Source organism: Phasianus colchicus, chromosome Z (assembly GCF_987193195.1).
Source record: "Phasianus colchicus chromosome Z, bPhaCol1.hap1.1, whole genome shotgun sequence".
In the NCBI taxonomy this organism is placed as follows: domain Eukaryota; kingdom Metazoa; phylum Chordata; class Aves; order Galliformes; family Phasianidae; genus Phasianus; species Phasianus colchicus.
The window spans coordinates 31,220,956-31,244,785 of NC_143476.1; the positions used below are offsets into that span (position 1 = coordinate 31,220,956).

At 38.7% G+C, this 23,830-nt stretch overlaps 1 long non-coding RNA gene across 1 annotated transcript; it reads right to left on the reverse strand.

Moving 5' to 3' along the window:
• On the reverse strand, positions 1–23,234 carry LOC116239742 (uncharacterized). The gene is made up of 5 exons (XR_016461647.1): positions 22,679–23,234; positions 16,737–16,839; positions 10,283–10,364; positions 3,075–3,142; positions 1–2,295 (listed from the first exon to the last, which is right to left on the reverse strand). It is a non-coding gene; the product is annotated as an uncharacterized LOC116239742 (long non-coding RNA).
• Between the last annotated feature and the right edge of the window lie 596 nt (positions 23,235–23,830).

Here is a 23,830-nt window from a genome sequence, read left to right on the forward strand (position 1 = left end):
ATAAATAAAATGCACAAAATTACTGTAAAATTTGGCTTTTAGTATACATAAAAGTTCACAAGTGCTGGGAATGGCTTTCAAAACAGTTTGACTTCATCAGTCACACAAAGATTTCCGCTACAGAAAAAAAGCCCCATCTGATTAGTGACAGTTGTGTTAGACTAGTGTTCAAGAAATCAAGTAATACACTGGAGACTGAATTGAGACACATTAAAATTGCTCCACAACTGGTAATCCCATCCCTCCAATTTTCTCTGTTGTCTGAATTTAAAAATTCTTACCCCTGTGCCATCCAAAATCATCAGTGAAATCAGTAGAAGTTTAATGTCATTTATTAGTACAAAAGCTGACTTTAAACATTAGAAGCCGTTAAGTATGCTGTTCAAATCTCAGCAGAAGCTGATTGCCAATGAGATGTTTGGATTTTTTCTTTAATTAAAATGGCTAAATTAGTTTGCTTCAATGCATCATAAGATGCACAGTTCCATGAAGTGAGTCAGTGAATGAGATTTGACCACTTGAAGTCTGCTTTAATTCTCTTATCCCCACCTAATCTACAGGCTTCTGCTGAAGTTGATTTTTAGCCACTGTACTTTAGCCTTCAAATTAATAGTAAAAGTTTAATAGGACAATGACTATTGATGAACGGCCCCTCTTATTAGAAAGCAGGTAAACAAAATGCAGGTTTCCAAGATAATGTGTTTACTTCTCATAAGGAATCATATTTTATGGGATATAGGGCCATCACTGGTGTATGTCTCACTTAACTTTTATTAAAATGGAGTTGTGAGAAATTAAAGACAGAAATGTCTCAAATTGGGCACCAGATGTCACTGGTATTGAGATTATGAGAGAAGCTTCTCGGGCACAAAGCCTATTTGTCTGCTACGCAGCGAACGCTCATCTAAACTGCTGAAAGCTCCTCTCATACCGCATTAGTTTCATGCTAACACTCAAAAGGAGTTTTTTAGCATCAGTGTCTTGGTGATTAAAGCTGCTCAATTGCAGTCATATGTTTTCGCAACCAATTTTTATTGGTGCTTAAAATCTGTCTGCATGTACAGTTTAGCCATATTCACCCCACACCAGCATTTTATACATCTAGCTTCACTGCCTTGATATCTCTAGTCATGCAACATGAGGTTTTTCAGAGGACTTCAATTGACAGGATTACCACGCCAATTTTCACCACCAGCCAAACAAATCAATCAATCAATAAGTAAGTAAGTATTGTGCAAATCTGAAGTTCTGGCATCATTCAAAGAAACGCCTCAAACTGAATTTTGGGAAAGTGCTAAAAGGAGAATATACTAAAATTGATGTATCGATTGTCGAATGTCAAGAAACTGTCTCAAACTAGGAATTGGTCTTGCTCTTCTACCCCCCTATTAAAAACCCCTGTAATTTTCAATTAATTTCACAGTAATGTATTAATTTTATTCCTTTGTTACTTCTGATATACATCAATTTCTCATACACTGACGTTACTATGCTTTTTTAGAGTCTGTTTCTTAAGTGCTTCAAGGAAATGAGCAGTAAATTAAGGCTTTTATTCAGAAATTAGTTTGAAACAAGATTTTGAATGTACAATAGAAGAAATGCAAGTATTTCAATTTCCTTAATAAAAACAATAAGCAGGAAAAGTTTTCCCTACAACCTAATTTTATAGAAAAATAATAAATGAACTATGTTAGCTACATAATCTAGAATCATACAGCAACAACCAAGGAAACAGATCTACCCAAACTAGATGAAATATAAGGGCGACTCTCAGATACATGGCCCATTATGAAATAATGGATAAAATGTGGGATCTTGAAATATAATTAAGGTTACACCACTGAAAATTTGTTGTTTTTTTTTTCTGCCATTGTAGCTCACAAGTAAGAAGGCTGGAAAGGAATCTGATCTGATCCTTTGTCTCATATAAGATGCTGGAAAAAGGGATTTACTTGGTGCTTGCATTAAATTTTTTTAACCATTGTCAGTATGACAATGTATGACACTCTGAGAAGGTTTTTCAGAACTATTTGGTCACTTAGCAGCCTCATTTATTAGTTTAATAGAAACAAAAATATTTACTAATTTAGCTATGCTTTTCCTGTGCAAGCCTTACTCAGGAGCAGCAAAAGAATTTATTTTCAATCCCTTTCGCAGGCAATTTACATGTACAGTGACTGTTCATTACTGATAGCGATATCTTGCCTTGGAAGAATCCAGCAGCTGCTCTTGGTGTACTTGCTGTTGAAAGTGGCTAAATGCCAGCAGACAGCGGGATGCAGGAAAATCCTCTGCCTAAAATGAATTCAAAGTTAGAAATTTCTGTTCTTGCTTTGTGCTAAAAGTTCTTTGTTCTGACCTCAGTATCAGGCTATGATGTTGCAGCCCTTGGCATTACTCACACAGTAACTTAAAAATGGAAAATCTAATTCCATCATAAGAGTTAATAGATTGAAGAAATTTTATTTAAACACCTCTGGTAACTATGGCAGAATTTCAGCCATGCTAAAATAAGATTTGAGAAGAGATTACAGGAGGAATTAAACCTCCTTAAGGCAGTTTGCAGGCAACACAGATGAAGGGAATAATTGACATACAATTGTTATATGTGTCTTTGGACTATAAAAATGTTGAAAAGTCAAAATAATAGTTAAAGTACAATTAATTCTTTTAGAGCCAGAAGGATTTTTGTATTCTGCTAGCAAATCTTGTCTGGTACTTAAACAACCTAATTAAGAGAAACAAATGTCCTGAAACCTCAATAATCTATGAAAAGTTGAGTTATCAAATGATTTCTTAATTTCAATAGCAAAAAGGATGATAATTCCCATAGTATCCAATTGGAGATCTATTGCGTATTTGAAATAATAGCTATGTCTAATTAGAATGATTTTTTTCTCATATTTTTCCATTCCATTAAAAAATGATTTTTTTATGAACCTAATTATGAATATTAGTAGGTTAAAACTGAAATGAAGAATAAAGGACAAAATTAATTAGTCATGTTAATGAACCTTTTATTTCATTTATAGAGAAGAAAAATTCTGCAAGGAAATGTTTATTAGTACTTATACCTCTTCTGCAGAAACAGGATTTCCATTGAGTTTCTTCTTTATTTAGCTGGAAGGGCTCCTTCTCTTACCTGAAAATGCACAGAGATGAAAGCTCATATCAGTGCAAATATCAGCAACATTTCACTATGGTAAATTATTTAGGTTTAAATTATTTAGGGAGTTGTCTTATGTACTGTGAGTGGTGGTTTCTCACAGTCTTTTCATAGAGGAATATGTGTTCAATTCCATACATTCCTCCAGAAGACTGCCAGCCAGGACAAACAGCAAGTTTCCTTTGCCTCTTGAAGCAAATATACATTTCTACAGATAAGCTTATATTATTGAATCCTAAAAAAAAAATTGTTTGCTTCTGAGAGTTTTGTAGCCTCTTCAGAGTATTTTCGGTTCTTGCTTTTGTCAAAACCGTGCCGGGGGATGCTCAGATGTCAAAACCATGCCAGGGGATGTTCACTGAAAAAAACTTTTTTACCATGAGCATAGTCAGGCCCTGGAACAGGCTTCCTGCAGAGGTAGTGAAAGCCCCATGCCATTCAGTGGTCAACAGGCATTGGGATAACTCTATGATTCTGTGATAACGCTCTCAATAATGTGCTTTAACTTTTAATTAGGTCTGAAGTGGCCAGGCATTTGGATTAGATAATCATTAAGAACCCTTCCAACTGAACCACCCTATTCCATTCTAAATGGCTCCAAAAATCCCCCTTCTTTTTCAAAACACCAGAATACTGGATAACAAAACAGAACAAACTTGGTCTTGTTCCCATTTATATTGTTTGCCCAAACCCTTCAAATTCAATACAGTTATCCCTTTTGATATAATTTCCACTTAAAAAGATTATTCAATATATCCTCAGCAAATGTGTCTCCTCTACTGGTCATGTAAAAAAAAAATAAATAAATCCATGATAGAATACATTCCTTACCTTGCATCACAGCAACAGACAAATTAAGATCCCTGTCAGTTTACTCTGATTTCACCATTTTCCTCTTTCTAGAAAACCCGTGACCTTCTAAATTCAAGATCAATTAACAGTCATGCCACAGATAAAACATTTTATAGATGCTTTCTGAAGGAGGAACTGAGGAATATTACACTTGTCATAGCTGTGGAGAAGACTCAGTGGGAAGGTGCCAGGAGAGCCATATAGGCACTGCAAGGAGTAGAGGATTGGAAAAAGGGAACTAGACGATGTAGAATGCATAAGGTCCAAGAGTTTGGTGGTACTTTGTGGATCTCTGGAATGAGGTCTGCTAGTAGTCATCCACTATCCAGTTTTGGTAAAAACATGAAGTTTTAGAGGCCCACTGGCAGAGGAAGACATTGTTTCTCCCTTTTCTTCTGCCAGCTTCTCCAATCTTCTCCAGCTGAAGACTTCTTGGAGATCTGTGTGCGGTCGCATGGCTACGATTTCATTGCAGTCACAGAGACATGGTGGGACAGCTCACATGACTGGAATGTTGTCATGGAGGGCTATGTGCTTTTTAGGAAAGATCGGCTGGCGAGGCGGGGTGGTGGAAATACTCTTTATGTGAGAGAGCAGCTAGAATGTATTGAACTCCACCTGGGGGACAGTGGTGTAGCAGTGGAGAGCTTGTGGATGAGAATCAAGAGGCAGGCTGGTATGGGTGACGTTGTTGTGGGAGTGTACTATAGGCCCCCTGATCAGGAGGAGCAGGTTGATGAGGCTTTCCATAAGCAACTGGAAGTAACGTCATGATCCCAGGTGCTGGTGCTTATGGGAGACTCCAATTATCCATATATTTGCTGGATAAGCAACATGGCCAGGCATGCACGGTCCAGATGGTTCCTGCAATGTGTTGAAGACAACTTTCTAATGCAGGTGGTAGAGGAACTGACGAGGAGAGGGTTGTTGCTCAACCTTATTCTCACTAATAATGAAGGGCTTGTCAAGGAAGTAAAGGTCGGCGGCAGCTTGGGTTGTAGTGACCACGAGATGGTGGAGTTCAAGATCTTGAGTGGAAGAAGCAAAGCAAAAAGTAGGATTGCTACCCTGGACTTCAGGAGAGCCAACTTTGATCTCTACCTGGAGCTATCCCATGGACTAGGGTTTTAGAAGGTAAGGGGGCCTGTGAGAGCTGGTTGGCATTTAAACAGCTCTTCTTCCAAGCTGAGGATCAGTGCGTCCCAGTGAGCAAGAAATCAGGAAAGGGTGGCAGGAGACCTGCATGGATGAGCAAGGAGCTCGTGCACAAACTTTAAGGAAAGAAGAAGGTCCATGAAATGTGGAAAAAGGGTCTGACCACTTGGGAAGAATATAGAAATGTTGTCAGGGCCTGCAGGGATGTGACGAGGAAGGCTAAAGCCCGCCTGGAATTGAATCTGGCAAAGGTGATAAAGGATAATAAAAAAGGCTTTTTAAAGTATGTTAACAGTAAAAGGAATACTAGGAAGAATGTGGCTCCCCTACTAAGTGAGGGGGGTGTTCTGGTAACGGGGGATGCTGAGAAGGCAGAGTTACTCAATACCTTCTTTGCTTCTGTCTTCAATGAAAAAGCTCTCACTCGGGAATCCCGGACCCTGCAGGTTAGTGAGAAGGTCTGGGGAATGGAAGACTTCCCTTTAGTCAGGGAAGAAGCGGTCTGAGAGTGCCTAGGCAACACCAGTGTTGATAAATCCATGGGACCTGATGCGATGCATCCACAGGTGCTGAGAGAGCTGGCGGAGGTGATTGCTGAACCGCTCTCTGCTGTCTTTGAGAGGTCTTGGAGAATGGGGGAGGTGCCTGAGGACTGGAGGATAGCCAATGTCACTCTCTTCAAAAAGGGATCTTCAAGAAGGAAGATCCAGGTAATTACAGGCCAGTCAGCCTCACCTCTGTCCCTGGAAAGGTGATGGAACAGGTTGTGCTGGATGCCATCTCCAGACAACTGGAAGAAAAGGAGGTTATCGGGAGTAGTCAGCATGGGTTCACCAGGGGGAGGTCGTGCTTGACCAACCTGGTAGCATTCTATGATGTTGTCACTGGCTGGGTGAATGGGAGGAGAGCAGTGGATGTAGTCTACCTTGATTTCAGCAAGGCGTTTGATACTGTCTCCCATGACATCCTTATAACAAAGCTGAGGAAGTGTGGGATAGATGAGTGGACAGTGAGGTGGGTTGAGAATTGGCTGACTGGCAGAGCACAGAGGGTCATCATTGGCTGTGCAGAGTCTGGTTGGAGATCTGTAACTAGTGGTGTTCCTCAGGGGTCGGTGCTGGATCTGGTCTTGGTCAACATCTTCATCAATGATCTTGATGAGAGGATAGTGGCCACCCTTAGCAAGTTTGCTGATGATACGAAGTTGGGAAGATTGGCTGACACACCTGAAGGCTGTGCTGCCATTCAGCAAGACCTGGACAGGCTGGAGAGCTGGGCAGTAATAAACCAGATGAGGTTTAACAAAAGCAAGTGTAGAATCTTGCATCTAGGGAGGAGTAATTGCATGCACCGGTATAGGTTGGGGGATGACCTGCTGGAGAGGAGCTCTGCAGAGAGGGATCTGGGTGTCCTGGTGGATGACAAGTTGGCCATGAGCCAGCAGTGTGCCTTTGTGGCCAAGAGGGCCAATGGCATTCTGGGGTGCATTAAAAATAGTGTGACCAGCAGGTCGAGGGAGATTATCCTCCCCCTCTCCTCTGCCCTGGTAAGGCCTCATCTGGAGTACTGTGTCCAGTTCTGGGCTCCCCAGTACAAAAAAGACAGGGATCTCTTGGAAAGAGTCCAGTGGAGGGCCACAGAGATGGTGAAGGGCCGGGACCGTCCCCCCTGTGAACAAAGGCTGAGTGAGCTGGGTCTGTTTAGCCTTGAGAAAAGAAAACCGAGGGGGGACTTGATCCAGGTCTATCAATATCTAAGGTGTGGGGGACAGAGTGGCGAGGCCAGACTCTTTACAGCAGTGTGCGGAGACAGGACAAGGGGGAGCGGCCAGAAACTGGAGCACAGGAAGTTCCGCACAAATGTGCGCAAGAACTTCTTTACGGTGAGGGTGACGGAGCACTGGAACAGGCTGCCCAGGGAGGTTGTGGAGTCTCCTTCTCTGGAGATATTCAAGACCCGCCTGGATGCCTACTTGTGAGACCTGGTGTAGGGAACCTGCTTTGGCAGGGGGGTTGGACTCGATGATCTCTGGAGGTCCCTTCCAACCCCTATGATTCTGTGATTCTGTGATTCTTCACATCTCTAGTCTCAATCAAAATGACTGCATCTTTCAAAATACCAGGTGATATTTCTATATCCCTAAAAATGAATTTGATACATCACTTCAGTTTATTGTGCAAGACTGAATGCTGATGATTGATACTCAACTGTGTTCTTAGTACTGCTGAAAAAACTGTAAAAATAAATCTAGGTGGAAAAAGGTCAATAGTGATTTCAGCATGTAGTTTCAGAACGTATTTTTGAAACAGAATAAAAACAAGGTAAAGCATACAGAAGAGGGAGAAAAAAAAATGAAATAAAACAGATATTGGTATTTTTTTTTTCTGCCATTGTAGCTCACAAGTAAAAAGGCTAAAAAGAAATCTGATCTAATCCTTTGTCTCATATAAGATGCAGAGCTGGAAAAAGGGATTCTCCACCTTTCAGATGAATGATGGTTGGGAAAACTCAAATTTGTTATGCTATCAAAATGCAAACATAGTGAAGTATAGGTTTGCAAAGTTTTGTTTCTCTAAGGCTTGTACAATCCTGTTTTTATCTCTTTCTTTCTTTCATACCAATTTTTTGATATTTCCTTGTGCAGTAGGTTTACATTTTCAAGTACAGTTCTAAAATAATTTACTTATAATTAACTTACAGTAGAGAAATTTACATTGAAGAGTATTTTGTAATCTTATTTTTTATCTTAAGAATTATTTTTAATAAAGAACAATGAAAATCTCAAGTTCTAGCACTGTAAGGCAAAAATGCAGGGCAAAATGACTCATTCATTCAAACTGTTATTGATACTAATTGGTGAAGAAATAGCAGCACATTAAAATTAGAGACTATATCTACTTAACCAGGAAATTGGATGAGACTTTACACAGGCTATGTCATGAAACAGGCTATGTCAGCATCTTATTCTTGATCAGTTTTCAAAAAAATTAGGTTGATTTTGTTGCCGTAGTACAGGCTAAATTGGTGTGGACTGGAGCAGAATATGCACCATTCAATCAAAATAAATTTTCCTGTAAACAGCGCTATAAGAATAGAAACATTCATGGAAAAGTTCTAATGAACTGGTTTAAGTAGTTGATCCAGCATTTCTGCTTTAGAGAATCTGTATCAGCGCATACGGAATATACACTGCTATGCTTGACCTCAGATTTGAATGATTTAAGACCATCATGGCAGATGTGGTCAGTTTTCTTCTCTCTGTAACAGCCCTTTGGCCTGATGCTGACATGCTGAGGTTGCTCCCTCATCACCTGACTTCTTCTAGTGTCATCATCTTCTTATAAAATACATTTTATTTTAGAAATCAAGTGTTTTTCATTGACAACACATAATTGTGTGCATTTTTTTAAACTACTTGTATAAATCTTTTATTTTATTGTCTTACTAGCTTTGTATTTGATTACTAATGTCCACATTTATTTATGGTAATTTTCTTATAATTTTCATCCATTTGAATGGGCAATGTTTTCTTTTTTTGCAATTAATGCAGTTCATAGCCATTATCCAATCCATTACTTTTCTGACCACTCAGGTTCAGCAAAAACCTTTATTCACAGTAACTTTTATTGTGAATTGCAGTTCTGTGGTCAGGTCGCTCTTAAAATACTACATGTCACACCTGTCACGTGAAGATGACAATGCAAGACTCCTGAAAGCCAGTGCCTGAGGTTGCAAAAAGTAAATTCCTCAAAACAATGAAATAGCGTAAAAACATCAGTCTTTTCTTCTCCGTACATTTCGTCCTCATCTCAGCTTTCTGTAGGCTTCTAATTAATCTTGGTTTTCCATTCTGCTTTTTACCATTTTTGGATCTCCTTTAGAAAACCTGTGAGTAACAGCTCAGGTTTTGTACTTCTTTGCACAGCTGGGCACTGCAGCTGCTCTGAGGACCACAAAGATCTGCTCTGAGACCTCATACAGTTTCTGAAAACAACTGTTTTTGATGTCTTGAAACCCAAGGCTCTCTCAAAACTCGCTTTTGCCATAAAAAGGTTTAGAGCAAGCAGGTTTAGAGGATTTTTGTCAACATTTTTTATCCACTTCCAAAATGCTGTTAGTCTCCCTTGCTTTGTGCTGTGTCAGAACCAAACAAAGCACAAGATGGAGTTTAGTGCTGGCTTTGATCCCTGGGACGGTGCCTGATACATGATAATATTACCAGAAGGTAATGTGAACATTAACAAGGAGCTTCTCCCCATCTTCCATGACCTGCTGACTCATTTCTCCAAACCCAATGAGCTGTAGGAGGGCAAGAGGCATGCAGAAAAACAACTAAAATATTATCAAATTGACTGCAGATATGGAGAGGTTGAGTCCAAATATGGAACTAATTAGTTTTATTTTCTCTTTGGTTCAAAGTTGCAAATCTTGAAGGCTTGTTAATGTTATAGATCACTGGTGCATTGAAGCAACTGTGATGAAGTCATGTGTATTTGCAAAGGTTGTACTAAATCCCCATCTTTTCTGAAGTAAGAAAAATCAAATGACAAGTGCTAATCCCCTTGCTTACAGTCCCAAGCCATTTTCAAGCAAAAGTTGGCTAAAAATCTCTGCCTTCAGGCTGATACTATTCTGCCTTTTTAGATGTAATTCAGCTTTGCTTTTGTGTGTGAGTGAATGTGCTATTTCTGTAGTATTTCTTCCTTTCCAGATGCAAATACTTGTATTTCTGAACACATCCCAGCAAAATATTTGCATAGGCATTTCCCTTGTTTCAGGTACTGACAAGATCCTGCGGTTTTGTTAAAGCCTGCTGCTTTATAATGAAAGAACTCACTGGCAGCTTCTGCACAGTGATATTTTGTTCCTTTTGCAGCCATCCCCAGGCCCACTGCTTGCTTACCCCATCTTTACCTGATCCTACTGGCTGTGAATAGAGTATTTATGGACAAATGCTTGCAGTGCACAGCAGCACGATGCTGACAGATGTGACAGAGAGTGTACTTGAGTTAGTTTCTTGTGGTTCAAAGACCAGAATTATGAATCCAGCTGAGTATTTGAACGCAATTATGAATATCAGGCAAAACACTGTCTCCACTCCCTACTTACAGTAGTGTTTCAAACCTCCTGTACTTCTTAATACAGCAGGAATGCATGCGACTCTATCTCCTGTGCAAATCTAATGTTCTCTCTGTGAAAAGGAACAAGTAGAGAACATATAAACAGAATTATAGTTTACATAGAAAGGGATAAACTGAAAAGAAAAAGAGCAGGCTAGGAAGGACTGGATAGGATTGTTCCTCTAGTCAGTAAGTAATTACTTGAGAAAGATACGAGAGCTCAGGCTGCTTTGTTTAATTCTGGAAATCTGCTCTCAGGTGTCACTACACATAAATCCTGCAGCACCTTGGAGGAGTAAGACAGAACAGCAGCTAAGGTTTCTGTGGTCATGTACCATGTAGCTGAATGACTTTACTATTCAGCTCAAGTGGCTTGGTAGGTCACTTTCACTGACACATGGAGTTGTTATTGTTATCAGTGCTGAAACAAATATTTATAACAGCTTGTGCACATGCTGCCTTGCACCCTGTCTCATGTGCTGTGCAGCTTTGTGAAAGCTGGATAGGAACCAGTCTTTAAACCTTGCTATATTTGAGAGGATTCTTCAGTGTTACTATAAAAGATATTTTCTTTCTATATTCCATCTTTACCTGTTTTTTTTTTTTTTTTTTTCTACTTTTACAGTCAGTAAGTCAATTCGCACAGATTGTACAGTATAATAAAAGAAGAAAAGACAGTACACATTATGCAATTATTAAGTGATCCCAAATGCATAGTACAAATTATAGTACACTTTTATTGGGATGTATCTAGCAAGATCATTTATGTTCTCACTCATACTCCTCATCACTATTACCAACTCAGTAGGAAGCTGAAATAGAATGCATGAGGGGGAGTAGCTGCAGCTGGGAAAACTACAGTCACAATAGTTTGAAAAGTGTTTTCAAGGCTGATACACTTTTTTAAAGTGAGAAAGTTAAATGTAAAATGCCTTAGGAGCAGAGGCAAAGTCGAGGTTTCTGCCAGCCACATGTTGTTGACATTAATGAATTGTATATATCTAGAGCTTCATCCACATTTTCTAAATGCTGTGATTTTTTTTTTTCCAACTGCAAATAATGAATATGGATTTTTCTCTCAATATCTTTTAAAAATTTATTACCAAAATCCTTATTGAAATCTAAGCATAGGTATGCAAGATGCATTTGCCTAGTATTTTGGATTTAGAACACTGACTTGATTAGAAATTGTAGTACTTAAATCTGTAAGTGCAAATCTGGAAAGACTGATCCCTTTGTGTTATAAATTCAATTTGATTTTGTAATTGTATTTGAGCACCTAATTCTCAAAATGCTCAGCACATAATCCTGGACAAAATAAATTATGTTGTTGCTTAGCTTAGCACTAGAGCAAAATTGACAATCAAGCCACAGCATTATCTCTTCTGATTAGCCTGTGTAGCAAACTGCTTCTGGAATGCAATAAATGAGATCAATTACTGCTTGCTTATATCTCAGAGTAGAGTGCATCCTCCTTTCAAGTTCTCAGCTGTTGTTGTGCTCTCCATGAACTGGTAAGAAGAGCCACAAGAGAATTTCACTGCCATGAACTTGTGCTGTTGTTGGGCAGATATGTCTGAAGTATTTTGAGTTGAAACGGTAAGTGTTTAAGTGAGGGAAGGAAGTAAAAAAACTGTAAAAATTGCAAATATTTTCTTTACTTCTTGATTTCATATCTACCTGTATTCATCTCCCAGCATGAAGGAAAATACATGAATTGTCTGTGGATAAGCTGTAGTTAATTTGTAGATTATCTATGACTTGTAGAGGAAAAAGGTTTATTCAGAAACTTTTCCACCCTTAGATTGCTTTTCATAGGAGGCTCCCAAGAGGATTGAACTATATTTTCCAGAGCGTCCACCATTTATGAAGGCAAACTTTCCTTCCGGGGCATTTTACAACGTAGATCTCAGCCTCACTAAAAGCAATTGTATGGAAAGGTAAATAGCAAAGGGAAGATTTTTGTCTTCGTTTGTCTTTCCAACTTCTTTTCTGACATTGGGAATCAATGAATGGACATCTCTAGTGAAAAACAAAACTATCTACAAGAAAAACTTGTGGCCTTGATCTGCTAAAGGAAGACTCATTCTTCTAAAAAAAAAAAAAAAATTAAAAAAAAAAAATCAATGTTTTACCTCCAAGAAGAGTGTTTGAAATGAAAGTTTTGTTTTAAATTCAACATACAGATGCTAACAAATCTATGTACTAATTTGTTTTTTAATATACTTCTTCTTTTTTCCTTATATCTAGCTTGGTTATATCCTCAAAGGTCTGGGAAGCTAGTAATACTGTACAGTGAAGTCAGTGGGTTCTTTTCTGCTGATTATCTTGAGTTGCATCTGGCATTAAGATACGGTTATTTAAAAAAAAATATTTAAATTGCTGATGGCAGCATAGTAGGTTATTTGTTAGCATTTTTAGTTAGTGTTACATTTGCAAACCTAATAGTTTAATATCAAAATTTTCATAGCAGACAGTATTTACAAAACAACATGATATACTGCATGATCTTCACTAAGATGTGACCAACTGTTTGAGGAAGCTGTTATGTATGCCCAGAAGTAAGTTTATTTGTTTTACAAAACCAGTGAAAATTGAAATGCCATCTCTGGGGACATTCTGCAATGTTTTCATATTTAGAGCAGACCTAGGAGAACAGAGTCCAACCAGAGGACAGACTATCATAATGGCTGCCCAGGAGCAATAGGCAGTAGCACCATGGAGCAAATTGCTTTCAGCATTTGACAATGCCAAGGTTTTCTGGATTTTATACCCTGATTACATGAGAATGGAAGTCTTTGATCTCAACAGAGTTGACATGATAATTTGCAGCAGAAGCCTCAAAAGGCTGTGAACGTCAGCTGTATACAGTTTGTGCATTATTGAGCAGTATAAGATAGTTGCTTATTTCACAGTTTTATGGCATGTTCTTGAAGAGGCTGAGCTATGTCTATTTGGAGCATCATTCTGCTCTCAGTTTTAATGGAGTTATACTGACATCATTGAATTGTTTTCCTTGGATTTATTCATTCCTTTGTGAGTAGAGAGGCATGACCAAATTTATAGAGGCTTCAAAGCCTTGTCAGTGTTTAATGATATCCATTCCACATGTTTGGTTTCCCTAAAAATTAATTAGAGTGCAAAAATGGAAAAAAAAAACAAACAAACATTTCAGCAAATTGTTCAGATTTTATGGCATATTTTAAAACTTTATGTACTGATTTATTATATTATAATATGCTTACAGAGCTGAGATCTAAACAACATTTATTGTTATAGCTGTCTTGGATGCTGTAGTGTGAGACAAAGCAATTGACTCTTCTTCAAATATTTCCTGTCTGAATACACTTTAATAAACAAATAAACCACTTAAAGAAGAAACTTATTTAAAATAGTAATAAATAAGTCTCTTCAGAAAGCAACATCTAGTACACTAAGAAAAGGGCATTTTTGTTAATGTAGATGTAATTCTACTGGTGTGTATGTTCATAAGTGATCTCACTGTGACATTTTAAAAAATCATTATAGTTTAAAACAGTGCCATAGTTATTTCTGGCTATATTGCTAAGCTTACATGGGAATGATTATATTAAACTGGCTTGTAAGTTGCCTATTGTTAGCCTTCAACATAGTCCGTCCAGTGAAGCCGGATAGTATCTGTTTTTCATGTCATGTCCTGCTTTTCATCTGTATTTCCTGCTGAGTTAATTAAGAATTCGGGGTTTTTGTATGAGAAGAGGAAGACACATGTGACTTTCCCAACAAAAAAAAGTCGAGGTAACCAGGACTAAAGGGAAATTTATCTTTTCTAACTACAGTACCTAACAGTGACCTCTGACAGGGTTTGTCAAGCATATACTCCTTGCAAACTTCTTCAAATACTCCACACCTGCTTCTCCCTGTGGCTATATACCATCCCCACAAAGACTTTTATTGTGCCTTGCAGAGACTTAGGAACAGTTTCTACATGCTGTGGATGCTTGTTACTTATTACAAGTGAACTCAGACATTAAAACAGTCTGAAAGTAGTGCTGAGATATGTTGACAGATTTAGGATACTTATAGTGTGATCAGTTAAAAAGATGAAAATTTTGTTTATTGCTTTCCAGCAATTAATTATGGAGTGCTGCTGTTCTTTCATACCTATAATACTTTGTTGAATTTTCTTTGCTGGTTTCGATTTGTGCCCTGGCCTTTATGAGTTTCTTTCAGCCAGAAAATGGAGAGCCTTTTTATTCTCTCTTTGTAGCTCTTCACAATTTCTTGGCTTTGATTTGAAAAGACACTGGTAAAGCGCTGTGTGTCCACTGTGCTTTGTTTGAGTGTCTGTTAACTTCAATTCTAACTCACTCTGCCATTACAAATATCTCAAAAGAGGGGAAAAAATTCCCTCCAGGGATACCTTCTCTCCAAAACTTTCAGCTAGACCTGAAAGTTTATGTACCAAAGTTAAGTGAGATGAGCAGTGAATGCTGGAATTGGATAATCTTCATAGTTGATTTGATGTCCCACAAACTGGGATAGATTAGTTGGGTGATGCTCACATCCCTCTCAGATCTAAAGTAGGAAGAAATCTATAGATCTTGAAGGGTACCTTGAGTACAAGGCATTACTAATCCATAATGCACTACGAATTTAAGCTGTAATTGCCTGTTTACCTCTAAAGTGATAGGGCTAACAGAGTACAGAATATCCTGGGAGATGACTTTTTACCACTTTTTCCTACAGAAGTGAAAAGTGGCTTTTGGTTGCAGAGCTATGTCCACACTGTTCTTCAAGTACACAATATGTTATCCTACATAAAGCTGCTCTAACTGACAAGAAAGTGCCATAGTTCAGTGGTCATGATGCTATGGATAGACGAGGTGTCCTGCTCCATAATTTTGGAAGAAAACAAACGCATACTTCAGATAAGGTGTAGGCAATGTCATCAGGGCAGACAGCTCAACAGTATTTGTTTTTTATCTGCCTCTTCAAACTAAAACAAAAACACTTGGATTGGTAGCTCATCAGAATCCACCTAGCAAACTGAAAAACATGTTCTTATTCAGAATGTCAGAATGTGTCTTTCTCACTCCCATTTTAATCAATCTCCATTATTTTAGGTGATACAAAGATGAAGCTTTGCTTTAAAACAAAATAAAATAAATCCTCTCAAAAAAAAAAAAAAAAAAAAAAAACCCAAAAAACCCAACCCCCCCTCCACACACATACAAAAAAACCAACAACAACCAAAACCAAAACCATTGTCACCAACAAACCAGAACTGCTTACATAAATTTTAGATAAATCAAATTTGAGATAAATTCTAAAATACATTTCTGTGTACATCACTTTTGGTATATGATATTCGTGGAATTGCCATTCTTCATGAAGGCTGCAGTAACTATTGGTTATCTGAAACAATCTTTTAATCTTTTGTTTTATTACAGTGCTATTGTTTGCAATTAATTGCTTCATGTATACACTCCGCAAGAGCACTGCTCTCACTGTCAGCTCTTGTGTTTTTTTAAATGTTTTCATAAATGTATCTGAATTCAGAGTGAAGGACTTATAAATACAGCAGACAAAAATCTCTGGTATAAGTCTGAATGTGATTAAAGGTTGTGGATAAGGTGAAGAATTCTCTGTTTTTTTTCATATTTGTACTGAAAATGTCAGACAAACTTTCAGAAAGTCAGTAACCAGTATTTTTTTGTTCTTCATTTTTTTTAAATATCATTTTTTAGAGAAATGTATAACTTCTAAAAAAGAATAAAGTTTCTTAGTATGGATTCATTCTGAGCTTATAGAACATCTCTCAAGTACTAGATCTTGTTTCCAAATTAACTAATTCTCAGGCATAATCATGAACCCAAGCCCTCAACCAGCAAAAAGCAGGGGCTGATTTTTACATCCAAGTAGTAGTAATTTGCTGGGTTGAAATCCATACACGAGCATTCAGATCTGCAACATTTGCTAGTTTGGCTGTGTAACTTATACTGGCTCCCTTTCTGAGAACTGGCCACAAATTTTTTGACAAGCACAGAAATTGTCTTGTTCTGACATGCTGTGTGTTTTTCTGTCTGCTATTGCTAGGCTTTTATCAAAAACTAACAGTATAAAACAAGTCAAAGCACATGCCTTTTCTGAAAGAGGCTGCATCTGCCTCAGACAAACATCTTTGCAAAAGCCTTTGGCACACAGTTGAGGCTTGAATAGCAGATGTTTACTCGCAGTCTGTAAAATGTACCCTGCTATTCTCTAGAAATGCTGGCTCAGCTGCAGTACATTTGGTATTAAGGATTCTGTCACCACTGTGCCAGACCAGCTCAAATGAAATTTAGATCTTTAATTTTCTCTTCAGCCTATAGCACAGTAATAGCTAGCAATTAGAGAATAATTGTGTTGCTTTTGAAAGCTCATAGCTGTAATCAAAATACAATAGACAAAGAAGTACTTACTTTTTTTAGCATGTAATTCTAATCACTCTCATGTTGTGGGCTCTCTGGTCGGAGTAACTTCTTTTGATAGATTCTGCAATTACTTCCATATATCTCTACCATGCTAGATAGAAAAAAGGAAAAAGGAGGAATCAAGATAAATTGCTAAGCAAATGCATGCCTTTTTAGCACTACTCTAATATGAATGTAATTTCACTGTTATGTGACAAGACACTGAACCTTGTTCCAGTTGCATGTCAAGCATGGTGACCAGTGCTGGCTAACTGGTATTATTACTGGATAAGAGACAAATAGAAGCAGATCAGAACACCATACCGCACTTCTGCGATCATCAGATGTGGGCCATTGACACAGAAGCCTTTCCTGCACATGTGGGAGGGTTAGTTGCCAACGTACTTGTGCATGAAATCCTACAGTCTCAGTGTCATGAATATAAGTTTGAGTAGTGACGTTCTGGTCTGTGTATTTGATTTGGGAGAGTGCTGTTTGCAAACCTAAGTGCAGTTTATATTTCTGAATGACGACTGAGAGATGTCAGCTAGATAAATTGATTAGTTGCTTTTTAAGAGAAGTAATACCCGCAGTAGTGCAATATTTCCAAACTCAGTTTGCACTACACAAATAGTATTCAGCTGGATAATCACTGTGTGCAACAGGCTGAGAGTAGGTTTTCAAGCCCCATATTTAAACAGATTTGCTCTTGTAGTCACACCTGATCTTTCTATACTAGGGGGAGAATCATAAAATATTTAAAGCCAGAGCTTAAGGAGAAATTCCTGTTTTGGTTATTTTTTTTCTGTTGTTGTTTAGTATGGTTTTGCTTTTCTTTTGTAAATCACTGTCTAGTTGCTCTTTTCATCTGTTCTTTCAAGAACAGGTTTTGGAAGACTCTTCAGAATAAACAGAGTTTAGAAATACTAATTCTGTTATGTATTGATTTGACTAGTCACTGTATCACTGTATGGAGATACTGCTACTGGAGGCGCAAGGAGGTGTTCTAGTTACAAGAGAAGAAATAATAGAAATAAGAAGCATGTTATACTGAGATGCAGAGTGCTCTGTACTTGGGAGTACAGCCAGGGGTTATTGTAGTATGACCCGTGGAGCTAGTGTAGAGAGAACCACTCCTGCTAAAGAGACTTGCTGGAGATACCACAGTTCAGGTCAGAAAAAGGAGAGAGAACCTGCTGGGAAACTTTGCCACCCTCAGGCAGGCAGATCAGGCTGTATAGAAGAACTTGTTCTTATTGTCTACACAGTTGGAAGTTTGCCTGCTGCATTTATGAATTTGAACATCTAGAGTTAGGTCTGTCTTTTACATGAAAGACATTAAAGCGATGGCAGAATTCCCTTCCAGTGTTTTTCAGCAGATGGCATTCAGTCTGAATCAGATTTCTGCACAACACCCTTGGAGTAAAAAGAATCAAATAAAGATGCTTATGAAAAAATGTTTTGTTTTAAATGTTGTATGTGCACATAGAAAGCACTCCTTCAAATACAACACTGCATACCTCGGCAGTTCTTGATACAATGGAAAATTGTTAATGGATTTTCACCTTTTTGCTTACCAGTCAGGCTGGTTATAAAATTATTTTTTTATTGTTTCTATTCACCATATGAGACTTGTTTTAGTTAGACTTTTCTGTTCAGAATGATCTTTTCTGCATTTCTTTACACTACAAGTTTCCCAGAATATTAAAAAAAACAAAAACAAAAAGAAGAAAAGCCCAGTTTTTTTTACTATCAAAAACATCTTAAATGCCAGAAATGTTCTGATATTTCAGGGATCAAACATAAATATAGGATGAGGTTGTTATTATTAGATGCCACAACAATCAATTTGATAGGAATGGTATCACACTGTTAATTACCAATGAAAAGGCTATCCATTTTGTTTCATATTTTAAATGTGGGAAACCTGGGCAGAACAGGAGACTAATTAGGCCACATGTTATTTGCACTTTTTTTTGTGTAAATTTTTTGTTTGTTGCATAAAAAAATAAAATTTCAATTTTTAAAATGTCAGTGCAAGAATGTACCCATTACATATTATCTTGTTTTCATTCATATTTAAGCATAAAAAAAGAAACAAATGAAAAGAAAAAAAGAAAAAATAAAAAAGGAAGGAAGGAAGGAAGGAAGGAAGGAAGGAAGGAAGGAAGGAAGGAAGGAAGGAAGGAAGGAAGGAAGGAAGGAAGGAAGGAAGGAAGGAGGGAAGGAAGGAAGGAGGGAAGGAAGGAAGGAAGGAAGGAGGGAAGGAAGGAAGGAAGGAAGGAAGGAAGGAAGGAAGGAAGGAAGGAAGGAAGGAAGGAAGGAAGGAAGGAAGGAAGGAAGGAAGGAAGGAAGGAAGGAAGGAAGGAAGGAAGGAAGGAAGGAAGGAGGGAAGGAAGGAAGGAAGGAAGGAGGGAAGGAAGGAAGGAAGGAAGGAAGGAAGGAAGGAAGGAAGGAAGGAAGGAAGGAAGGAAGGAAGGAAGGAAGGAAGGAAGGAAGGAAGGAAGGAAGGGAGGGAGGGAGGGAGGGAGGGAAGAGAAAAAAGACAGAGAAAAGAGAAAAGAAAAAGGAAAAAAAGAAAAAAAAGAAAAAAGAAAAAAAAGAAACTGTTGCCTTTTAGTTATTACTACATCAATCAGTCTGGTGCTGAGGAGAGATGTCATATTGGACTTCAGTCCAATTTAGCTTTCAGTAAGACCTTCTACAGTATAAAGAACTTAATTCACCATGCCAGATAATTTTTGCACTTGATGTTGCTCTAGTGATTAGCAAATTTTTTTCTAAGTATAAATACAAAGTATAAATAAAACACTTCAGTGCTTTAGTTGGCCACGAAGTTGTTAGTCATACTACTTAAAAATTCAAGTAGAGCAGCTGTAACTAACGCAACATTTTGTGCTCTAATTCTATACTATTTACTGTCTAATCCAGAGAAAACATGACACTGCAAAATTCTGTTTATTTACCACAAGGCTTGAACAATAAGAAGAATGGCCTTCTGCCTTCAAGCATCACCATCTCTGGGGACGCTTTGTTCTTTCAAGTGGTTAAGAGCACATAACATTTGTTTTGGTGTTAAATTTATGTGGAAGAACAGAAAATATTTTTTTACTGAAATAACTGTGTTTGTTTGCTACATTCTGTTAGTCATATTTGAATGTTCATTTGCAATGAAGGGAGGGAATTTTAATAAATAGTAACTATTTTGTTTTTATCTCATGCCATGTTCTATCTCTTCCAGAACTTCTTCTCCTTGCAGTCTACGCAATCAACCCACAATTTGATTGAAAAAATCAAATTTAATTACGTGTGTAAATCAGGGGTTTAGGAATTCATGTTAAAACAGGTTGAGACTAATATGACTTCAGAGCACCGCAACTGAAAGAGGCAATGTGTCCTGAGATTTCTGCCATCCTAAACAATGCAGTGATTTCCCTAGGAAGTTGCTCCAAAAGACTCTTAGGGGTCAACTTTTAAAAGTTACTGGGTTGACAAGATTTTGCTAGCTTCAGTTTTCAAAACAGAAATTTGTTTTGACTTTGCATCCTTCCTCCAGGCAAAATGGAAAAGATTTAAATATATTTCAGTCTCTTTTTTCCTCCAGTGAGATTACAGTTGTCATTTCCAATGTCATGGGATGTTTATCCCTTATTTGGTTTTTCTTATCTCTCCACTACCATAACTACTAGTTTTATTCGGGCACAGAGAAACTTTAAATTGGGAATACTGCTGAACTGTTCTCATACACAAAGAAGCACGCAAGTCCCTTGCAGACTTGTCAGTCTTTTACAGAAATTGTCATAAGTCCTAAAAATCTTATGACTGATCTAAACATCCCATTATTATCTCATGATGAACTGCAAGTTTGGAAACCACCTTTGTCTCTTCTCTCCTAATTGTTTTTCTTTTCTGTACCACTTATTTTCTTCTGACTCCTTGGTCTGTGAGTTGTTGAAATTTAGCTTTTAGATGTTACAGTTTATTTTCAAAGTGCTATAAACCTTTTAACTAACACAGTCTGGAACAAATTTTGTACACTCAAAGCCACCATTCTGCAAAAGTGAATATAACTAATGACCTAAATAATACCTCTTTGTTTCAGCATTTTCTGAGCCAAATTCGAGCTTGGGGAGACCAAGTGGGGCAGGTAACAATTACAGCATTTATCACCTTTTCAGACTACACACTGCCATTTCTTCCCTTCTAGTCATATTGCACACCTGCTTTCATACTGTGCAAATGAATGGTTCTTCTATGTTACTGATTTCCAGGGCAATTGAAAGAAGTTTGGCTACCTGCCTCAGTCTCAATTCACATTCTTCTGTGCAGGATCTCTTTTTCTCCCCAGCACTCCTTTCTTTCCGCACACTCTGAATGGTATTTCTATCAAACTACTAAAAGCTATATTTTTTAGGTAAAACAAGGGTGGCATTTTGAACAAAAGCTTCTGAGTCAGAATATTGTATCTGATCATCTTTTGGGTGTTCAGAATGCATGTTGATTCTCACCATGATCTGAAGATTTTGAGAAAACAAGAGGCAAGCGTGGCACAAGGCAACACTGACAGTTTTAGCAGTGAAATGTGACAGTATTGAAACACTGGATATTCTGTCTATATGCAATATCATATTTGCAGGTTTTTTTCCTAAAAAACTTCCCGGTATGCAGCCTCTTCTCTTCATATTTCTCGATTCTTTAACCATAAACTACTCCGAGTAGAAAATTTTCTCTAGATGTTAAGCTCACTAAATACTGTACAAACTTAGCATTGTTTTTTTTTTTTTAAATTATTATTTATTTTTTAGATCAATGTTCACTCAGGTTCATATTGCAGAAGAAATCTGTAGCAAATAGTACTTGTTTTATTTCTTTTCTTATCTTTTTATTGCATCGTATCACTTAAAAATCGAGTCATAGAAATTTAAACTAGGATGTTTTCTTGCCAGCTTTACAAGGTGTTGTTTTTATGTGCTTTGCACGGAGCCATTTGTTCTCATTGATGAATAAATAATCAAAAATAATCTGCTGACAGTGGTGTTGTTTTGTGATTTGGATAGTATTGTTTAGGATGGAATAGACATATGCCGGCTGTCACTGAACACAACAGTAAAGAACAGTAAATGCAGCACTATCAGCTTGCCCCCATCTGTTTTTTAAATGCTTTTAAAAAAAAATAATAATAATAATAAAAACAACAAAACTAGAAAGAACCTAAGATAAAGATTTAAGCGAAAAACCCTTTACAGCCAAGTAAAGAGCCACATTAAAGATCTTAACTGCTTTTGAGTGGATTATTTTCCGGTCAGAAGCCTTTATCTTTTCTCAAATAAATGGAAAGCGCAAAAATAAGACCTTTCAGATGAAAGCTCACTTTCTGTTTGGTTACCATAGAATCTCCTGAGTTGGAATGGACCTATACAGACCATCGAAGACAACCCTTGGCTCCACACAGGACCACTCTAAATTCAAACCCTGTGTCTCAAAGCGTTTGGACATACTTTGAACTCTAGCCGTGCCCACCGCCTGTGGCGCAGACCCTTTCCCTGACCCCCAGCTGCCCCTCCCCTGACACAGCCCCATGCCATTCCCTCGGGCCCTGTCGCTGTCACACAGAGCAGAGCTCAGCGCTGCCCTCCGCTCCCTGTCAGGAGCTGCAGCCACCATCAGGCCTCTCTTCAGCTCCTCTGCTCTGCTCTGAGGAAACTGAAGGGACTCAGCTGCTCCTCATACACCTTGCCCTCCAGACCCTTCACCATCTTTCTAGGCTTCCTTTTGTCACTCTCTAACAGCTTTACGCCCTACTTACACTGTGGCAGCCAACTCACACGCAGTGCTGGAAAGCAGGAGGCACAGTCCCTCCCCTTGCCCAGTGGCAGCACTGGGCCCGCAGCCCACCAGGGCACGGCTGGCCCTCTCGGCCCCAAGGTACTGCTGCCTCATGGTCCACTTACCATACCTTCAGCACCACTGCCATATACTTTAATAGTACTCATGGTTTCATATTTAAGCAGAGCAACTGCAGGGATGTTCTGTGTGAGCAGAGCCCAGCAGTGCCCCAAGATAGCAGAGCAGCTCCAGCTGCTCCAGCAGGGACCTGCCACTGCCAGAGCTGAGCCGTGAGCGATGCCGGTTGTGCTCTGGGAGAGCAGCGTTAAGGGAGGAAACACCGCTGTGTGACAGCAGCTGGGAGAGAGGGGTGAGCAATGGGAGAGAAGCGGCCCTGCAGGCACCGAGGGCAGTGCAGGGGGAGGGCAGGAGGTGCTGCAGGCGCCGAGCAGCAGCTCCCTGCAGCCCAGGAGAGGCTCGTGGAGGAGCAGGCTGTACATCCAGATCTCCCCCTGCAGCCACGGAGGAGCCCCGGTGCAGCAGTAGGTGAGGCCTGATCCACTCAGGAGCAGTACTGGCTGGAGCTGCAGCCCCAGGAGAGCAGCCTGTGGTGCAGCAGAAGGATCAATAGATATGAACTGTTACAAATTGACCATAGCTCCTGTTCCCCATACCCCCAACTCCTCTTAGAGAGGAAGAGGAGGTAAAGGAGATGGGTGTGAAGGGATGAAGATGAGCCTGGAAAAAGAGTGAATGGGGAAAATATATTTTTGTTTCTCGCTATCTAAACACACTTAGAGTGTCAGTAAATTATTTTTCCCCACATTTAGTCAGTTATTTTCCTACTTGTAATTGTTAAGTGATTTCCTTGTCCTTATCTCAACACACAAGCTTTTTGTTTTACATTCCTTCCCCTGTTCTGCTGAGGAGGAGCACCTGAGGCCAGCCAAAATCAGCACATCTCCTTTACACTGGAGGAAGATGACTACCTCATTTTTTAAGAATGCATGCCATCAAAATAGTTTTGTATCCTTAGAGATGTCAGGAGTAAATCCACAAAGATTACTGTATTACCATGATGTTGTACCTGAGGACAAAATCTAGCCTGGGCAAAACACACAGATGGTTGGGTCTGGCTACAGGAGGAAGTGTGCTGAGCAAGGCTGTCTAGTGTGTCTCTAGAGTAGTGCACTACACAAGTCCACACAGCAAGAAATTTTACTGGGACTCCAAAATGCATTCAATGTATTAAATGTTTTCAACCACATACAGATGCA